The sequence below is a fragment of the Rhipicephalus microplus genome, unplaced genomic scaffold (genome assembly GCF_043290135.1).
Source record: "Rhipicephalus microplus isolate Deutch F79 unplaced genomic scaffold, USDA_Rmic scaffold_62, whole genome shotgun sequence".
Taxonomy (NCBI): domain Eukaryota; kingdom Metazoa; phylum Arthropoda; class Arachnida; order Ixodida; family Ixodidae; genus Rhipicephalus; species Rhipicephalus microplus.
This window is the reverse complement of record NW_027464635.1, coordinates 1687267-1702045: the sequence shown is the minus strand read 5'-3', so window position 1 is coordinate 1702045 and position 14779 is coordinate 1687267. Positions and strand designations below refer to the sequence as shown.

Here is a 14779-nt window from a genome sequence, read left to right as displayed (position 1 = left end):
CGCAGGCGCCGTGGCTTAGTTGGTTAAAGCGCCTGTCCAGCAAACAGGAGATCGTGAGTTCGAATCTCACCGGTGCCTCGAGAATCAAGACTAACGGCTCTCTAGTTTTTTTTGTTTTTGAAGTATTGTTCGAAATACTTCTGATGCTGTCACTGCCTGAACAAGACGCTGCACAAGCGCCGTGGCTTAGTTGGTTAAAGCGCCTGTCTAGTAAACAGCAGATCGTGAGTTCGAATCTCACCTGTGCCTCGAGAAGCAAGACAAACGTCTCTCAAGTTTTTTGTTCTCGAAGTTTAGTTCGAAATACTTCTGATGGTGTCACTGCCTGAACAAGACGCTGCACAAGCACGGTGGCTTAGTTGGTTAAAGCGCCTGTCTAGTAAACAGGAGATCGTGAGTTCGAATCTCACCGGTGCCTCGAGAGTCAAGACAAACCTCTGTCTAGTTTTTTTTGTTTTCGAAGTTTAGTTCGAAATACTTCTGATGCTGTCACTGCCTGAACAAGACGCTGCACAAGCACCGTGGCTTAGTTGGTTAAAGCGCCTGTCTAGTAAACAGCAGATCGTGAGTTCGAATCTCACCGGTGCCTCGAGAATCAAGACAAACGTCTCTCTAGTTTTTTTGTTTTCGAAGTTCAGGTCGAATTACTTCTGATGGTGTCACTGCCTGAACAAGACGCTGCGCAGGCGCCGTGGCTTAGTTACTTAAAGCGCCTGTCTAGTAAACCGGAGATCATGAGATCGAATCTCACCGGTGCCTCGAGAGTCAAGACAAACGTCTCTCTAGTTCTTTGTTTTCGAAGATTAGTTCGAAATACTTCTGATGGTGTCACTGCCTGAACAAGACGCTGCGCAGGCGCCTTGGCTTAGTTGGTTAAAGCGCCTGTCTAGCAAACAGGAGATCGTGATTTCGAATCTCACCGGTGCCTCGAGAGTCAAGACTAACGTCTCTTCTGATTTTTTTTGTTTTCGAAGTATTGTTCGAAATACTTCCAATGGTGTCACTGCCTGAACAAGACGCTGCGCAGACGCCGTGGCTTATTTGGTTAAATTTCTTGTCTAGTAAACCGGAGATCGTGAGTTCGAATCTCACCGGTGCCTCGAGAGTCAAGACAAACTTCTCTCTAGTTTTTTGTTTTCGAAGTTTAGTTTTAAATGCTTCTGATGGTGTCACTGCCTGAACAAGACGCTGCGCAGGCGCCGTGGCTTATTTGGTTAAAGCGCCTGTCTAGTAAACTGGAGATCGTGAGTTCGAATCTCACCGGTGCCTCGACAGTCAAGACAAACGTCTCTCTAGTTTTTGTTTTCGTAGTTTAGTTCGAAATACTTCTGATGGTGTCACTGCCTAAACAAGATGCTGCGCAGGCGCCGTGGCTTAGTTGGTTAAAGCGCCTGTCTAGTAAACAGGAGATCGTTAGTTCGAATCTCACCGGTGCCTCGAGAGTCAAGACAAACGGCTCTCTAGTTTTTTTGTTTTCGAAGTTTAGTTCGAAATACTTCTAATGGTGTCACTGCCTGAACACAACGCTGCGCAGGTGCCGTGGCTTAGTTGGTTAGAGCGCATGTCTAGTAAACAGGAGATCATGAGTTCCAATCTCCCCGGCGCCACGAGAGTCAAGACAAACTTTTCTGTAGTTTTTTGTTTTCGAAGTTTAGTTCTAAATACTTGTGATGGTGTCACTGCCTGAACAAGACGCTGCGCAGGCGCCTTAGCTTAGTTGGTTAAAGCGCCTGTCTAGCAAACAGGAGATCGTGAGTTCGAATCTCACCTTTGCCTCGAGAAGCAAGACAAACGTCTCTCAAGTTTTTTGTTCTCGAAGTTTAGTTCGAAATACTTCTGATGGTGTCACTGCCTGAACAAGACGCTGCACAAGCGCCGTGGCTTAGTTGGTTAAAGCGCCTGTCTAGTAAACAGGAGATCGTGAGTTCGAATCTCACGGGTGCCTCGAGAGTCAAGACAAACCTCTGTCTAGTTTTTTTTGTTTTCGAAGTTTAGTTCGAAATACTTCTGATGCTGTCACTGCCTGAACAAGACGCTGCACAAGCGCCGTGGCTTAGTTGGTTAAAGCGCCTGTCTAGTAAACAGCAGATCGTGAGTTCGAATCTCACCGGTGCCTCGAGAGTCAAGACAAACATCTCTCTAGTTTTTTTGTTTTCGAAGTTTAGTTCGAAATAGTTCTGATGGTGTCACTGCCTGAACAAGACGCTGCACAAGCGCCGTGGATTAGTTGGTTAAAGCGCCTGTCTAGTAAACAGCAGATCGTGAGTTCGAATCTCACCGGTGCCTCGGGAGTCAAGACTAACGTCTCTCTAGTTTTTTGTTTTCGAAGTTTAGTTCCAAATACTTCTGATGGTGTCACTGCCTGAACAAGATGCTGCGCAGGCGCCGTGGCTTAGTTGGTTAAAGCGCATGTCTAGTAAACAGGAGATCATTAGTTCGAATCTCACCGGTGCCACGAGAGTCAAGACAAACGTCTGTCTAGTTTTTTGTTTTCGAAGTTTAGTTCTAAATGCTTCTGATGGTGTCACTGCCTGAACAAGACGCTGCGCAGGCGCCTTGGCTTAGTTGGTTAAAGCGCCTGTCTAGCAAACAGGAGATCGTGAGTTCGAATCTCACCGGTGCCTCGAGAGTCAAGACTAACGTCTCTTCTGATTTTTTTTGTTTTCGAAGTATTGTTCGAAATACTTCCAATGGTGTCACTGCCTGAACAAGACGCTGCGCAGACGCCGTGGCTTATTTGGTTAAATTTCTTGTCTAGTAAACCGGAGATCGTGAGTTCGAATCTCACCGGTGCCTCGAGAGTCAAGACAAACTTCTCTCTAGTTTTTTGTTTTCGAAGTTTAGTTCTAAATGCTTCTGATGGTGTCACTGCCTGAACAAGACGCTGCACAAGCGCCGTGGCTTAGTTGGTTAAAGCGCCTGTCTAGTAAACAGGAGATCGTGAGTTCGAATCTCACCGGTGCCTCGAGAGTCAAGACAAACCTCTCTCCAGTTTTTTTTGTTTTCGAAGTTTAGTTCGAAATACTTCTGATGCTGTCCCTGCCTGAACAAGACGCTGCACAAGCGCCGTGGATTAGTTGGTTAAAGCGCCTGTCTAGTAAACAGCAGATCGTGAGTTCGAATCTCACTGGTGCCTCGGGAGTCAAGACTAACGTCTCTCTAGTTTTTTGTTTTCGAAGTTTAGTTCGAAATACTTCTGATGGTGTCACTGCCTGAACAAGATGCTGCGCAGGCGCCGTGGCTTAGTTGGTTAAAGCGCATGTGTAGTAAACAGGAGATCATTAGTTCGAATCTCACCGGTGCCACGAGAGTCAAGACAAACGTCTGTCTAGTTTCTTGTTTTCGAAGTTTAGTTCTAAATGCTTCTGATGGTGTCACTGCCTGAACAAGACGCTGCGCAGGCGCCGTGGCTTAGTTGGTTAAAGCGCCTGTCCAGCAAACAGGAGATCGTGAGTTCGAATCTCACCGGTGCCTCGAGAATCAAGACTAACGGCTCTCTAGTTTTTTTTGTTTTTGAAGTATTGTTCGAAATACTTCTAATGGTGTCACTGCCTGAACAAGACGCTGCGCAGGCGCCGTGGCTTATTTGGTTAAAGCGCTTGTCTAGTAAACTGGAGATCGTGAGTTCGAATCTCACCGGTGCCTCGAGAGTCAAGACTAACGTCTCTTCTGATTTTTTTTTGCTTTCGAAGTATTGTTCGAAATACTTCCAATGGTGTCACTGCCTGAACAAGAAGCTGCGCAGACGCCGTGGCTTATTTGGTTAAAGCGCCTGTCTAGTAAACAGGAGATCATGAGTTTGAATCTCACCGGTGCCTCGGGAGTCAAGACTAACGTCTCTCTAGTTTTTTGTTTTCGAACATTCATGACTTCTTTGCGCAAACACGTACACGGACACAAGGAAAATAGGCAAACAACACGGGCGCCCGTGTTGTTTGCCTCTTTTCCTTGTGTCTGTGTACGTGTTTGCGCAAAGACGTCATGATCGAGTACGAACTCGCCCCACATTCAGTACTTTTGTTTTCGAAGTTTAGTTCGAAATACTTCTGATGGTGTCACTGCCTGAACAAAATGCTGCGCAGGCGCCGTGGCTTAGTTAGTTAAAGCGCCTGTCTAGTAAACAGGAGATCGTGAGTTCGAATCTCACTGGTGCCTCGAGAGTCAAGACAAACCTCTCTCTAGTTTTTTTGTTTTCGAAGTTTAGTTCGAAATACTTCTGATGGTGTCACTGCCTGAACAAGACGCTGCAGAAGCGCCGTGGCTTAGTTGGTTAAAGAGCCTGTCTAGTAAACAGCAGATCGTGAGTTCGAATCTCACCGGTGCGTCGAGAGTCAAGACAAACGTCTCTCTAGTTTTTTGTTTTCGAAGTTCAGTTCGAAATACTTCTGATGGTGTCACTGTCTGAACAAGACGCTGCGCAGGCGCCGTGGCTTAGTTAGTTAAAGCGCCTGTCTAGTAAACCGGAGATCGTGAGTTCGAATCTCACCGGTGCCTCGAGAGTCAAGACAAACCTCTCTCCAGTTTTTTTTGTTTTCGAAGTGTAGTTCGAAATACTTCTGATGCTTTCCCTGCCTGAACAAGACGCTGCACAAGCGCCGTGGATTAGTTGGTTAAAGCGCCTGTCTAGTAAACAGCAGATCGTGAGTTCGAATCTCACCGGTGCCTCGGGAGTCAAGACTAACGTCTCTCTAGTTTTTTGTTTTCGAAGTTTAGTTCGAAATACTTCTGATGGTGTCACTGCCTGAACAAGATGCTGCGCAGGCGCCGTGGCTTAGTTGGTTAAAGCGCATGTCTAGTAAACAGGAGATCATTAGTTCGAATCTCACCGGTGCCACGAGAGTCAAGACAAACGTCTGTCTAGTTTTTTGTTTTCGAAGTTTAGTTCTAAATGCTTCTGATGGTGTCACTGCCTGAACAAGACGCTGCACAAGCGCCGTGGCTTAATTGGTTAAAGCGCCTGTCTAGTAAACAGCAGATCGTGAGTTCGAATCTCACCGGTGCCTCGAGAGTCAAGACAAACGTCTCTCTAGTTTTTTTGTTTTCGAAGTTTAGTTCGAAATAGTTCTGATGGTGTCACTGCCTGAACAAGACGCTGCACAAGCGCCGTGGCTTAGTTTGTTAAAGCGCCTGTCTAGTAAACAGGAGATCGTGAGTTCGAATCTCACCGGTGCCTCGAGAGTCAAGACAAACCTCTCTCCAGTTTTTTTTGTTTTCGAAGTTTAGTTCGAAATACTTCAGATGCTGTCCCTGCCTGAACAAGACGCTGCACAAGCGCCGTGGATTAGTTGGTTAAAGCGCCTGTCTAGTAAACAGCAGATCGTGAGTTCGAATCTCACCGGTGCCTCGGGAGTCAAGACTAACGTCTCTCTAGTTTTTTGTTTTCGAAGTTTAGTTCGAAATACTTCTGATGGTGTCACTGCCTGAACAAGATGCTGCGCATGCGCCGTGGCTTAGTTGGTTAAAGCGCATGTCTAGTAAAGAGGAGATCATTAGTCCGAATCTCACCGGTGCCACGAGAGTCAAGACAAACGTCTGTCTAGTTTCTTGTTTTCGAAGTTTAGTTCTAAATGCTTCTGATGGTGTCACTGCCTGAACAAGACGCTGCGCAGGCGCCGTGGCTTAGTTGGTTAAAGCGCCTCTCCAGCAAACAGGAGATCGTGAGTTCGAATCTCACCGGTGCCTCGAGATTCAAGACTAACGGCTCTCTAGTTTTTTTTGTTTTTGAAGTATTGTTCGAAATACTTCTAATGGTGTCACTGCCTGAACAAGACGCTGCGCAGGCGCTGTGGCTTATTTGGTTAAAGCGCCTGTCTAGTAAACTGGAGATCGTGAGTTCGAATCTCACCGGTGCCTCGAGAGTCAAGACAAACGTCTCTCTAGTTTTTGTTTTCGTTGTTTAGTTCGAAATACTTCTGATGGTGTCACTGCCTAAACAAGACGCTGCGCAGGCGCCGTGGCTTAGTTGGTTAAAGCGCCTGTCTAGTAAACAGGAGATCGTTAGTTCGAATCTCACCGGTACCTCGAGAGTCAAGACAAACGGCTCTCTAGTTTTTTTGTTTTCGAAGTTTAGTTCGAAATACTTCTAATGGTGTCACTGCCTGAACACGACGCTGCGCAGGTGCCGTGGCTTAGTTGGTTAAAGCGCATGTCTAGTAAACAGGAGATCATGAGTTCGAATCTCACCGGTGCCACGAGAGTCAAGACAAACTTTTCTGTACTTTTTTGTTTTCGAAGTTTAGTTCTAAATACTTGTGATGGTGTCACTGCCTGAAAAGACGCTGCGCAGGCGCCTTGGCTTAGTTGGTTAAAGCGCCTGTCTAGCAAACAGGAGATCGTGAGTTCGAATCTCACCGGTGCCTCGAGAGTCAAGACTAACGTCTCTTCTGATTTTTTTTGCTTTCGAAGTATTGTTCGAAATACTTCCAATGGTGTCACTGCCTGAACAAGAAGCTGCGCAGACGCCGTGGCTTATTTGGTTAAAGCGCCTGTCTAGTAAACAGGAGATCATGAGTTTGAATCTCATCGGTGCCTCGGGAGTCAAGACTAACGTCTCTCTAGTTTTTTGTTTTCGAACATTCATGACTTCTTTGCGCAAACACGTACACGGACACAAGGAAAATAGGCAAACAACACGGGCGCCCGTGTTGTTTGCCTCTTTTCCTTGTGTCTGTGTACGTGTTTGCGCAAAGACGTCATGATCGAGTACGAACTCGCCCCACATTCAGTACTTTTGTTTTCGAAGTTTAGTTCGAAATACTTCTGATGGTGTCACTGCCTGAACAAAATGCTGCGCAGGCGCCGTGGCTTAGTTAGTTAAAGCGCCTGTCTAGTAAACAGGAGATCGTGAGTTCGAATCTCACTGGTGCCTCGAGAGTCAAGACAAACATCTCTCTAGTTTTTTTGTTTTCGAAGTTTAGTTCGAAATAGTTCTGATGGTGTCACTGCCTGAACAAGACGCTGCACAAGCGCCGTGGCTTAGTTGGTTAAAGCGCCTGTCTAGTAAACAGGAGATCGTGAGTTCGAATCTCACCGGTGCCTCGAGAGTCAAGACAAACCTCTCTCCAGTTTTTTTTGTTTTCGAAGTTTAGTTCGAAATACTTCTGATGGTGTCACTGCCTGAACAAGACGCTGCAGAAGCGCCATGGCTTAGTTGGTTAAAGAGCCTGTCTAGTAAACAGGAGATCGTGAGTTCGAATCTCACCGGTGCGTCGAGAGTCAAGACAAACGTCTCTCTAGTTTTTTGTTTTCGAAGTTCAGTTCGAATTACTTCTGATGGTGTCACTGCCTGAACAAGACGCTGCGCAGGCGCCGTGGCTTAGTTGGTTAAAGCGCCTGTCTTGTAAACAGCAGATCGTGAGTTCGAATCTCACCGGTGCCTCGAGAGTCAAGACAAACGTCTCTCTAGTTTTTTTGTTTTCGAAGTTCAGTTCGAATTACTTCTGATGGTGTCACTGCCTGAACAAGACGCTGCGCAGGCGCCGTGGCTTAGTTACTTAAAGCGCCTGTCTAGTAAACCGGAGATCGTGAGATCGAATCTCACCGGTGCCTCGAGAGTCAAGACAAACGTCTCTCTAGTTCTTTGTTTTCGAAGATTAGTTCGAAATACTTCTGATGGTGTCACTGCCTGAACAAGACGCTGCGCAGGCGCCTTGGCTTAGTTGGTTAAAGCGCCTGTCTAGCAAACAGGAGATCGTGAGTTCGAATCTCACCGGTGCCTCGAGAGTCAAGACTAACGTCTCTTCTGATTTTTTTTTGTTTTCGAAGTATTGTTCGAAATACTTCCAATGGTGTCACTGCCTGAACAAGACGCTGCGCAGACGCCGTGGCTTATTTGGTTAAATTTCTTGTCTAGTAAACCGGAGATCGTGAGTTCGAATCTCACCGGTGCCTCGAGAGTCAAGACAAACTTCTCTCTAGTTTTTTGTTTTCGAAGTTTAGTTCTAAATGCTTCTGATGGTGTCACTGCCTGAACAAGACGCTGCGCAGGCGCCGTGGCTTAGTTGGTTAAAGCGCCTGTCTAGCAAACAGGAGATCGTGAGTTCGAATCTCACCGGTGCCTCGAGAATCAAGACTAACGGCTCTCTAGTTTTTTTGTTTTCGAAGTATTGTTCGAAATACTTCTAATGGTGTCACTGCCTGAACAAGACGCTGCGCAGGCGCCGTGGCTTATTTGGTTAAAGCGCCTGTCTAGTAAACTAGAGATCGTGAGTTCGAATCTCACCGGTGCCTCGACAGTCAAGACAAACGTCTCTCTAGTTTTTGTTTTCGTAGTTTAGTTCGAAATACTTCTGATGGTGTCACTGCCTAAACAAGACGCTGCGCAGGCGCCGTGGCTTAGTTGGTTAAAGCGCCTGTCTAGTAAACAGGAGATTGTTAGTTCGAATCTCACCGGTGCCTCGAGAGTCAAGACAAACGTCTCTCTAGTTTTTTTGTTTTCGAAGTTTAGTTCGAAATAGTTCTGATGGTGTCACTGCCTGAACCTGACGCTGCACAAGCGCCGTGGCTTAGTTGGTTAAAGCGCCTGTCTAGTGAACAGGAGATGGTGAGTTCGAATCTCACCGGTGCCTCGAGAGTCAAGACAAACCTCTCTCCAGTTTTTTTGTTTTCGAAGTTTAGTTCGAAATACTTCTGATGCTGTCCCTGCCTGAACAAGACGCTGCACAAGCGCCGTGGATTAGTTGGTTAAAGCGCCTGTCTAGTAAACAGCAGATCGTGAGTTCGAATCTCACCGGTGCCTCGGGAGTCAAGACTAACGTCTCTCTAGTTTTTTGCTTTCGAAGTTTAGTTCGAAATACTTCTGATGGTGTCACTGCCTGAACAAGATGCTGCGAAGGCGCCGTGGCTTAGTTGGTTAAAGCGCATGTCTAGTAAACAGGAGATCATTAGTTCGAATCTCACCGGTGCCACGAGAGTCAAGACAAACGTCTGTCTAGTTTCTTGTTTTCGAAGTTTAGTTCTAAATGCTTCTGATGGTGTCACTGCCTGAACAAGACGCTGCGCAGGCGCCGTGGCTTAGTTGGTTAAAGCGCCTGTCCAGCAAACAGGAGATCGTGAGTTCGAATCTCACCGGTGCCTCGAGAATCAAGACTAACGGCTCTCTAGTTTTTTTTTGTTTTTGAAGTATTGTTCGAAATACTTCTAATGGTGTCACTGCCTGAACAAGACGCTGCGCAGGCGCCGTGGCTTATTTGGTTAAAGCGCCTGTCTAGTAAACTGGAGATCGTGAGTTCGAATCTCACCGGTGCCTCGAGAGTCAAGACAAACGTCTCTCTAGTTTTTGTTTTCGTTGTTCAGTTCGAAATACTTCTGATGGTGTCACTGCCTAAACAAGACGCTGTGCAGGCGCCGTGGCTTAGTTGGTTAAAGCGCATGTCTAGTAAACAGGAGATCATGAGTTCGAATCTCACCGGTGCCACAAAAGTCAAGACAAACTTTTCTGTAGTTTTTTGTTTTCGAAGTTTAGTTCTAAATACTTGTGATGGTGTCACTGCCTGAACAAGACGCTGCGCAGGCGCCTTGGCTTAGTTGGTTAAAGCGCCTGTCTAGCAAACAGGAGATCGTGAGTTCGAATCTCACCGGTGCCTCGAGAGTCAAGACTAACGTCTCTTCTGATTTTTTTTTGCTTTCGAAGTATTGTTCGAAATACTTCCAATGGTGTCACTGCCTGAACAAGAAGCTGCGCAGACGCCGTGGCTTATTTGGTTAAAGCACCTGTCTAGTTAACAGGAGATCATGAGTTTGAATCTCACCGGTGCCTCGGGAGTCAAGACTAACATCTCTCTAGTTTTTTGTTTTCGAACATTCATGACTTCTTTGCGCAAACACGTACACGGACACAAGGAAAATAGGCAAACAACACGGGCGCCCGTGTTGTTTGCCTCTTTTCCTTGTGTCTGTGTACGTGTTTGCGCAAAGACGTCATGATCGAGTACGAACTCGCCCCACATTCAGTACTTTTGTTTTCGAAGTTTAGTTCGAAATAATTCTGATGGTGTCACTGCCTTAACAAAATGCTGCGCAGGTGCCGTGGCTTAGTTAGTTAAAGCGCCTGTCTAGTAAACAGGAGATCGTGAGTTCGAATCTCACTGGTGCCTCGAGAGTCAAGACAAACCTCTCTCTAGTTTTTTTGTTTTCGAAGTTTAGTTCGAAATACTTCTGATGGTGTCACTGCATGAACAAGACGCTGCACAAGCGCCGTGGCTTAGTTGGTTAAAGCGCCTGTCTAGTAAACAGCAGATCGTGAGTTCGAATCTCACCTGTGCCTCGAGAAGCAAGACAAACGTCTCTCAAGTTTTTTGTTCTCGAAGTTTAGTTCGAAATACTTCTGATGGTGTCACTGCCTGAACAACACGCTGCACAAGCACCGTGGCTTAGTTGGTTAAAGCGCCTGTCTAGTAAACAGCAGATCGTGAGTTCGAATCTCACCGGTGCCTCGAGAATCAAGACAAACGTCTCTCTAGTTTTTTTGTTTTCGAAGTTCAGGTCGAATTACTTCTGATGGTGTCACTGCCTGAACAAGACGCTGCGCAGGCGCCGTGGCTTAGTTACTTAAAGCGCCTGTCTAGTAAACCGGAGATCGTGAGATCGAATCTCACCGGTGCCTCGAGAGTCAAGACAAGCGTCTCTCTAGTTCTTTGTTTTCGAAGATTAGTTCGAAATACTTCTGATGGTGTCACTGCCTGAACAAGACGCTGCGCAGGCGCCTTGGCTTAGTTGGTTAAAGCGCCTGTCTAGCAAACAGGAGATCGTGAGTTCGAATCTCACCGGTGCCTCGAGAGTCAAGACTAACGTCTCTTCTGATTTTTTTTGTTTTCGAAGTATTGTTCGAAATACTTCCAATGGTGTCACTGCCTGAACAAGACGCTGCGCAGACGCCGTGGCTTATTTGGTTAAATTTCTTGTCTAGTAAACCGGAGATCGTGAGTTCGAATCTCACCGGTGCCTCGAGAGTCAAGACAAACTTCTCTCTAGTTTTTTGTTTTCGAAGTTTAGTTCTAAATGCTTCTGATGGTGTCACTGCCTGAACAAGACGCTGCGCAGGCGCCGTGGCTTATTTGGTTAAAGCGCCTGTCTAGTAAACTGGAGATCGTGAGTTCGAATCTCACCGGTGCCTCGACAGTCAAGACAAACGTCTCTCTAGTTTTTGTTTTCGTAGTTTAGTTCGAAATACTTCTGATGGTGTCACTGCCTAAACAAGATGCTGCGCAGGCGCCGTGGCTTAGTTGGTTAAAGCGCCTGTCTAGTAAACAGGAGATCGTTAGTTCGAATCTCACCGGTGCCTCGAGAGTCAAGACAAACGGCTCTCTAGTTTTTTTGTTTTCGAAGTTTAGTTCGAAATACTTCTAATGGTGTCACTGCCTGAACACAACGCTGCGCAGGTGCCGTGGCTTAGTTGGTTAGAGCGCATGTCTAGTAAACAGGAGATCATGAGTTCCAATCTCCCCGGCGCCACGAGAGTCAAGACAAACTTTTCTGTAGTTTTTTGTTTTCGAAGTTTAGTTCTAAATACTTGTGATGGTGTCACTGCCTGAACAAGACGCTGCGCAGGTGCCTTGGCTTAGTTGGTTAAAGCGCCTGTCTAGCAAACAGGAGATCGTGAGTTCGAATCTCACCTTTGCCTCGAGAAGCAAGACAAACGTCTCTCAAGTTTTTTGTTCTCGAAGTTTAGTTCGAAATACTTCTGATGGTGTCACTGCCTGAACAAGACGCTGCACAAGCGCCGTGGCTTAGTTGGTTAAAGCGCATGTCTAGTAAACAGGAGATCGTGAGTTCGAATCTCACGGGTGCCTCGAGAGTCAAGACAAACCTCTGTCTAGTTTTTTTTGTTTTCGAAGTTTAGTTCGGAGTACTTCTGGTGCTGTCACTGCCTGAACAAGACGCTGCACAAGCGCCGTGGCTTAGTTGGTTAAAGCGCCTGTCTAGTAAACAGCAGATCGTGAGTTCGAATCTCACAGGTGCCTCGAGAGTCAAGACAAACATCTCTCTAGTTTTTTTGTTTTCGAAGTTTAGTTCGAAATAGTTCTGATGGTGTCACTGCCTGAACAAGACGCTGCACAAGCGCCGTGGCTTAGTTGGTTAAAGCGCCTGTCTAGTAAACAGGAGATCGTGAGTTCGAATCTCACCGGTGCCTCGAGAGTCAAGACAAACCTCTCTCCAGTTTTTTTTGTTTTCGAAGTTTAGTTCGAAATACTTCTGATGCTGTCCCTGCCTGAACAAGACGCTGCACAAGCGCCGTGGATTAGTTGGTTAAAGCGCCTGTCTAGTAAACAGCAGATCGTGAGTTCGAATCTCACCGGTGCCTCGGGAGTCAAGACTAACGTCTCTCTAGTTTTTTGTTTTCGAAGTTTAGTTCCAAATACTTCTGATGGTGTCACTGCCTGAACAAGATGCTGCGCAGGCGCCGTGGCTTAGTTGGTTAAAGCGCATGTCTAGTAAACAGGAGATCATTAGTTCGAATCTCACCGGTGCCACGAGAGTCAAGACAAACGTCTGTCTAGTTTTTTGTTTTCGAAGTTTAGTTCTAAATGCTTCTGATGGTGTCACTGCCTGAACAAGACGCTGCGCAGGCGCCTTGGCTTAGTTGGTTAAAGCGCCTGTCTAGCAAACAGGAGATCGTGAGTTCGAATCTCACCGGTGCCTCGAGAGTCAAGACTAACGTCTCTTCTGATTTTTTTGTTTTCGAAGTATTGTTCGAAATACTTCCAATGGTGTCACTGCCTGAACAAGACGCTGCGCAGACGCCGTGGCTTATTTGGTTAAATTTCTTGTCTAGTAAACCGGAGATCGTGAGTTCGAATCTCACCGGTGCCTCGAGAGTCAAGACAAACATCTCTAGTTTTTTGTTTTCGAAGTTTAGTTCTAAATGCTTCTGATGGTGTCACTGCCTGAACAAGACGCTGCACAAGCGCCGTGGCTTAGTTGGTTAAAGCGCCTGTCTAGTAAACAGGAGATCGTGAGTTCGAATCTCACCGGTGCCTCGTGAGTCAAGACAAACCTCTCTCCAGTTTTTTTGTTTTCGAAGTTTAGTTCGAAATACTTCTGATGCTGTCCCTGCCTGAACAAGACGCTGCACAAGCGCCGTGGATTAGTTGGTTAAAGCGCCTGTCTAGTGAACAGCAGATCGTGAGTTCGAATCTCACTGGTGCCTCGGGAGTCAAGACTAACGTCTCTCTAGTTTTTTGTTTTCGAAGTTTAGTTCGAAATACTTCTGATGGTGTCACTGCCTAAACAAGGCGCTGCGCAGCCGCCGTGGCTTAGTTGGTTAAAGCGCCTGTCTAGTAAACAGGAGATCGTTAGTTCGAATCTCACCGGTGCCTCGAGAGTCAAGACAAACGGCTCTCTAGTTTTTTTGTTTTCGAAGTTTAGTTCGAAATACTTCTAATGGTGTCACTGCCTGAACACGACGCTGCGCAGGTGCCGTGGCTTAGTTGGTTAAAGCGCATGTCTAGTAAACAGGAGATCATGAGTTCGAATCTCACCGGTGCCACGAGAGTCAAGACAAACTTTTCTGTACTTTTTTGTTTTCGAAGTTTAGTTCTAAATACTTGTGATGGTGTCACTGCCTGAACAAGACGCTGCGCAGGCGCCTTGGCTTAGTTGGTTAAAGCGCCTGTCTAGCAAACAGGAGATCGTGAGTTCGAATCTCACCAGTGCCTCGAGAGTCAAGACTAACGTCTCTTCTGATTTTTTTTTTGCTTTCGAAGTCTTGTTCGAAATACTTCCAATGGTGTCACTGCCTGAACAAGAAGCTGCACAGACGCCGTGGCTTATTTGGTTAAAGCGCCTGTCTAGTAAACAGGAGATCATGAGTTTGAATCTCACCGGTGCCTCGGGAGTCAAGACTAACGTCTCTCTAGTTTTTTGTTTTCGAACATTCATGATTTCTTTGCGCAAACACGTACACAGACACAAGGAAAATAGGCAAACAACACGGGCGCCCGTGTTGTTTGCCTCTTTTCCTTGTGTCTGTGTACGTGTTTGCGCAAAGACGTCATGATCGAGTACGAACTCGCCCCACATTCAGTACTTTTGTTTTCGAAGTTTAGTTCGAAATACTTCTGATGGTGTCACTGCCTGAACAAAATGCTGCGCAGGCGCCGTGGCTTAGTTAGTTAAAGCGCCTGTCTAGTAAGCAGGAGATCGTGAGTTCGAATCTCACTGGTGCCTCGAGAGTCAAGACAAACCTCTCTCTAGTTTTTTTGTTTTCGAAGTTTAGTTCGAAATACTTCTGATGGTGTCACTGCCTGAACAAGACGCTGCAGAAGCGCCGTGGCTTAGTTGGTTAAAGAGCCTGTCTAGTAAACAGCAGATCGTGAGTTCGAATCTCACCGGTGCGTCGAGAGTCAAGACAAACGTCTCTCTAGTTTTTTGTTTTCGAAGTTCAGTTCGAAATACTTCTGATGGTGTCACACCCTGAACAAGACGCTGCACAAGCGCCGTGGCTTAGTTGGTTAAAGCGCCTGTCTAGTAAACAGGAGATCGTGAGTTCGAATCTCACCGGTGCCTCGAGAGTCAAGACAAACCTCTGTCTAGTTTTTTTTGTTTTCGAAGTTTAGTTCGAAATACTTCTGATGCTGTCACTGCCTGAACAAGACGCTGCACAAGCGCCGTGGCTTAGTTGGTTAAAGCGCCTGTCTAGTAAACAGCAGATCGTGAGTTCGAATCTCACCGGTGCCTCGAGAGTCAAGACAAACGTCTCTCTAGTTTTTTTGTTTTCGAAGTTCAGTTCGAATTACTTCTGATGGTGTCACTGCCTGAACAAGACGCTGCGCAGGCGCCG

The 14779-nt window shown here is 46.4% G+C and overlaps 30 non-coding genes across 30 annotated transcripts; all 30 read left to right on the top strand.

Annotated features, from left to right (window-relative positions):
- Window positions 1–4: 4 nt before the first annotated feature.
- Window positions 5–78, top strand: TRNAA-AGC (transfer RNA alanine (anticodon AGC)). Its single transcript has one exon. It is a non-coding gene; the product is annotated as a tRNA-Ala (tRNA).
- A 266-nt stretch (window positions 79–344) lies between these two features.
- Window positions 345–418, top strand: TRNAT-AGU (transfer RNA threonine (anticodon AGU)). Its single transcript has one exon. It is a non-coding gene; the product is annotated as a tRNA-Thr (tRNA).
- A 436-nt stretch (window positions 419–854) lies between these two features.
- Window positions 855–928, top strand: TRNAA-AGC (transfer RNA alanine (anticodon AGC)). The gene has a single exon. It is a non-coding gene; the product is annotated as a tRNA-Ala (tRNA).
- A 435-nt stretch (window positions 929–1363) lies between these two features.
- Window positions 1364–1437, top strand: TRNAT-AGU (transfer RNA threonine (anticodon AGU)). Its single transcript has one exon. It is a non-coding gene; the product is annotated as a tRNA-Thr (tRNA).
- A 268-nt stretch (window positions 1438–1705) lies between these two features.
- TRNAA-AGC (transfer RNA alanine (anticodon AGC)) lies at window positions 1706–1785 on the top strand. The gene has a single exon. It is a non-coding gene; the product is annotated as a tRNA-Ala (tRNA).
- An 86-nt stretch (window positions 1786–1871) lies between these two features.
- Window positions 1872–1945, top strand: TRNAT-AGU (transfer RNA threonine (anticodon AGU)). Its single transcript has one exon. It is a non-coding gene; the product is annotated as a tRNA-Thr (tRNA).
- Window positions 1946–2550: 605 nt separating this feature from the next.
- On the top strand, window positions 2551–2624 carry TRNAA-AGC (transfer RNA alanine (anticodon AGC)). The gene has a single exon. It is a non-coding gene; the product is annotated as a tRNA-Ala (tRNA).
- Window positions 2625–2891: 267 nt separating this feature from the next.
- TRNAT-AGU (transfer RNA threonine (anticodon AGU)) lies at window positions 2892–2965 on the top strand. Its single transcript has one exon. It is a non-coding gene; the product is annotated as a tRNA-Thr (tRNA).
- Window positions 2966–3400: 435 nt separating this feature from the next.
- On the top strand, window positions 3401–3474 carry TRNAA-AGC (transfer RNA alanine (anticodon AGC)). Its single transcript has one exon. It is a non-coding gene; the product is annotated as a tRNA-Ala (tRNA).
- A 607-nt stretch (window positions 3475–4081) lies between these two features.
- TRNAT-AGU (transfer RNA threonine (anticodon AGU)) lies at window positions 4082–4155 on the top strand. The gene has a single exon. It is a non-coding gene; the product is annotated as a tRNA-Thr (tRNA).
- A 1453-nt stretch (window positions 4156–5608) lies between these two features.
- Window positions 5609–5682, top strand: TRNAA-AGC (transfer RNA alanine (anticodon AGC)). Its single transcript has one exon. It is a non-coding gene; the product is annotated as a tRNA-Ala (tRNA).
- Window positions 5683–6285: 603 nt separating this feature from the next.
- On the top strand, window positions 6286–6359 carry TRNAA-AGC (transfer RNA alanine (anticodon AGC)). The gene has a single exon. It is a non-coding gene; the product is annotated as a tRNA-Ala (tRNA).
- A 435-nt stretch (window positions 6360–6794) lies between these two features.
- TRNAT-AGU (transfer RNA threonine (anticodon AGU)) lies at window positions 6795–6868 on the top strand. Its single transcript has one exon. It is a non-coding gene; the product is annotated as a tRNA-Thr (tRNA).
- A 96-nt stretch (window positions 6869–6964) lies between these two features.
- On the top strand, window positions 6965–7038 carry TRNAT-AGU (transfer RNA threonine (anticodon AGU)). Its single transcript has one exon. It is a non-coding gene; the product is annotated as a tRNA-Thr (tRNA).
- A 266-nt stretch (window positions 7039–7304) lies between these two features.
- TRNAT-UGU (transfer RNA threonine (anticodon UGU)) lies at window positions 7305–7378 on the top strand. Its single transcript has one exon. It is a non-coding gene; the product is annotated as a tRNA-Thr (tRNA).
- A 265-nt stretch (window positions 7379–7643) lies between these two features.
- TRNAA-AGC (transfer RNA alanine (anticodon AGC)) lies at window positions 7644–7717 on the top strand. The gene has a single exon. It is a non-coding gene; the product is annotated as a tRNA-Ala (tRNA).
- A 268-nt stretch (window positions 7718–7985) lies between these two features.
- Window positions 7986–8059, top strand: TRNAA-AGC (transfer RNA alanine (anticodon AGC)). Its single transcript has one exon. It is a non-coding gene; the product is annotated as a tRNA-Ala (tRNA).
- A 264-nt stretch (window positions 8060–8323) lies between these two features.
- On the top strand, window positions 8324–8397 carry TRNAT-AGU (transfer RNA threonine (anticodon AGU)). Its single transcript has one exon. It is a non-coding gene; the product is annotated as a tRNA-Thr (tRNA).
- Window positions 8398–8493: 96 nt separating this feature from the next.
- Window positions 8494–8567, top strand: TRNAT-AGU (transfer RNA threonine (anticodon AGU)). The gene has a single exon. It is a non-coding gene; the product is annotated as a tRNA-Thr (tRNA).
- A 434-nt stretch (window positions 8568–9001) lies between these two features.
- On the top strand, window positions 9002–9075 carry TRNAA-AGC (transfer RNA alanine (anticodon AGC)). Its single transcript has one exon. It is a non-coding gene; the product is annotated as a tRNA-Ala (tRNA).
- A 435-nt stretch (window positions 9076–9510) lies between these two features.
- Window positions 9511–9584, top strand: TRNAA-AGC (transfer RNA alanine (anticodon AGC)). Its single transcript has one exon. It is a non-coding gene; the product is annotated as a tRNA-Ala (tRNA).
- Window positions 9585–10698: 1114 nt separating this feature from the next.
- On the top strand, window positions 10699–10772 carry TRNAA-AGC (transfer RNA alanine (anticodon AGC)). The gene has a single exon. It is a non-coding gene; the product is annotated as a tRNA-Ala (tRNA).
- Window positions 10773–11207: 435 nt separating this feature from the next.
- Window positions 11208–11281, top strand: TRNAT-AGU (transfer RNA threonine (anticodon AGU)). The gene has a single exon. It is a non-coding gene; the product is annotated as a tRNA-Thr (tRNA).
- Window positions 11282–11549: 268 nt separating this feature from the next.
- On the top strand, window positions 11550–11629 carry TRNAA-AGC (transfer RNA alanine (anticodon AGC)). The gene has a single exon. It is a non-coding gene; the product is annotated as a tRNA-Ala (tRNA).
- A 427-nt stretch (window positions 11630–12056) lies between these two features.
- Window positions 12057–12130, top strand: TRNAT-AGU (transfer RNA threonine (anticodon AGU)). The gene has a single exon. It is a non-coding gene; the product is annotated as a tRNA-Thr (tRNA).
- Window positions 12131–12565: 435 nt separating this feature from the next.
- On the top strand, window positions 12566–12639 carry TRNAA-AGC (transfer RNA alanine (anticodon AGC)). The gene has a single exon. It is a non-coding gene; the product is annotated as a tRNA-Ala (tRNA).
- Window positions 12640–12903: 264 nt separating this feature from the next.
- On the top strand, window positions 12904–12977 carry TRNAT-AGU (transfer RNA threonine (anticodon AGU)). Its single transcript has one exon. It is a non-coding gene; the product is annotated as a tRNA-Thr (tRNA).
- Window positions 12978–13581: 604 nt separating this feature from the next.
- On the top strand, window positions 13582–13655 carry TRNAA-AGC (transfer RNA alanine (anticodon AGC)). Its single transcript has one exon. It is a non-coding gene; the product is annotated as a tRNA-Ala (tRNA).
- A 437-nt stretch (window positions 13656–14092) lies between these two features.
- Window positions 14093–14166, top strand: TRNAT-AGU (transfer RNA threonine (anticodon AGU)). Its single transcript has one exon. It is a non-coding gene; the product is annotated as a tRNA-Thr (tRNA).
- A 265-nt stretch (window positions 14167–14431) lies between these two features.
- TRNAT-AGU (transfer RNA threonine (anticodon AGU)) lies at window positions 14432–14505 on the top strand. Its single transcript has one exon. It is a non-coding gene; the product is annotated as a tRNA-Thr (tRNA).
- The last annotated feature ends 274 nt before the right edge of the window (window positions 14506–14779 follow it).